The sequence below is a fragment of the Tachyglossus aculeatus genome, chromosome 1 (genome assembly GCF_015852505.1).
Source record: "Tachyglossus aculeatus isolate mTacAcu1 chromosome 1, mTacAcu1.pri, whole genome shotgun sequence".
In the NCBI taxonomy this organism is placed as follows: Eukaryota; Metazoa; Chordata; class Mammalia; order Monotremata; family Tachyglossidae; genus Tachyglossus; species Tachyglossus aculeatus.
This window is the reverse complement of record NC_052066.1, coordinates 11,504,165-11,506,545: the sequence shown is the minus strand read 5'-3', so window position 1 is coordinate 11,506,545 and position 2,381 is coordinate 11,504,165.

The following is a 2,381-nucleotide window of genomic DNA, read 5'->3' as shown; positions in this document are numbered from 1 at the left end:
TCTAATCCCGACTACACCACTTGTCTGCTCGTGACCTTGGGCAAGTCACTTCACTTCTCTGGGCCTCAGTTCCCTCATCCATAAAATGGAGATTGAGACTGTGAGCCTCATGTGGAGCAGGGACTCTGTCCAACCCAATTAGCGTGCATCTAACCCAGAATTTAGAAAAGTGCCTGGCACATAGTAAGTGCTTAACAAATACCAAAATTCTTCTTATTATTCTTATTATTTTATTTATTTATATTAATGCCTGTTTACTTGTTTTGATAATAATAATAATGGTAAAGTGCTTTTGATGTGTGTACATCTTTAATTCTACTTATTTCTATTGATGCTATTGATTCCTGTTACTTGTTTTGATATTACCCAGCAGACAAGTGACAGTGTGGGATTAGAACCCAGGTCCCTCTGACTCCTAGGCCTGTGCCCTATCCACTAGGCCACGTTGCTTCAACTGATATAAAAATCCTACAAACTAAGCTACTTTTCAAACCCTTAATTTGCCTGGCATTTCTTCTACCCTCATAGCTATTTTTTGGAGTTTTTTTTTTTATATAGGAAAGCTCTGGGGGGAAAAAAATACCAGTAAATCCTCCAGGGAAAATTATCTTAACAGTTTCCGATACTTTACACAGCCTCACTTGCTATTTCAACAGCATTTCCTCAGAGCGATTTTCTTCCCAATCAGTCAGTCAGTCAATCAATCAATCAATTGTATTTATTGAGCGCTTACTGTGTGCAGAGCACTGTACTAAGCACTTGGGAAGTACAAGTTGGCAACATATAGAGACGGTTCCTACCCAACAGTGGGCTCACAGTCTAGAAGGGGGAAATAATAATAGCATTTATTAAGCGCTTACTATGTGCAAAGCACTGTTCTAAGTGCTGGGGAGGTTACAGGGTAATCAGGTTGTCCCACAGGGGGCCTCACAGTTTTAATCCCCATTTTCCAGATGAGGTAACTGAGGCCCAGAGAAGTTAAGTGACTTGCCCAAAGTCACACAGCTGACATTTGGCAGAGCCGGGATTTGAACCCATGACCTCTGACTCCAAAGCCTGTGCCCTTTCCACTGAGCTACGCTGCTTCCCAGTACCTGAGCTCACATAGACCATCAGTCAATCATGTCTATTGAGCACTTTCCAAGTGTAGAGCACTGTACAAAGTGCTTGGGAGAGTACAATGAACAGAGATGCCCACAAGGAGCTAGCTAACAGTCTAGACACTCATGTATACCTGCAGTTAAAATTGTTCATGATCATAAAGCCCATAAAATTTCTAGGCCCTAAATGCAGGCAAGTAAGCTGGGTAGGGAGAGGAGAAGGGGAAGAAAGAAGATCCTTTATAAATAATCTCCCTTTCTTTTCTGACCCCACTTTTTATTTAAAAAAAAATGGCATTTGTTGAGTGCTTACTATGTACCAGGCACTGTTCTAAGCACTGGGGTGGATACAAGTTAATCAGGTTGGATGCAGTCCCTGTCCCACATGGGGCTCACAGTTCTTAATCCCCATTTTGCAGATGAGGGAACCTAGGCCCAGAGAAGTGAAGTGTCCTGCCCAAGGTCATACGGCCAACAATTGGCGGAGCCAGGAGTAGAATCAATCAATCGTATTTATTGAGCGCTTACTGTGTGCAGAGCATTGTACTAAGCGCTTGGGAAGTACAAGTTGGCTACATATAGAGACAGAACCTACCCAACAGTGGGCTCACAGTCTAAAAGGGGAAGACAGAGAACAAAACCAAACATACTAACAAAAAATAAATAGAACAGATATGTACAAGTAAAATAAATAAATAAATGGAGTAATAAATATTTACAAACATATATACATATATGCAGGTGCTGTGGGGAAGGGAAGGAGGTAAGATGAGGGCCATGGAGAAGGGGAAGAGGGGAAGAAGAACCCAGGTAGAACCCAGTAGAACCCAGGTCCTTCTGGCTCGCTGGCTCTTTTTCTTTCTTTTTAGTCAGTCAATTGTATTTATTGAGTGCTTATTGTGTGCAGAGCTCTGTACTAAGCGCTGGAGAGAGAGCAATATAATTCAGCAGATACATTCCCTGCCCACAATGAGCCTGAAGTCTTGAGGGGAAGACAGACATTAATAGATATAAATAAATTCCGGATATATACAGAAGAGCTGTGGGGCTGAGACACCTACTTTATTAAGTAGAGAAAATAAGTTCATTATTAACAACAGAGTTGCCCATTGAGACTCTGACAGCCATCCTGATAGCTGAAAACCTGCACGAAAAGAATTGGTTATATTGCTGGTACTTTGAGCATCCTCTTATACTCTCTCTTCCTGGCAGATTTGGGTTCCCTGAGTCTTGAGAATCAGCATGGCCCAGTGGCAAAGAGCCTGGCCTGGGAACCAGAAG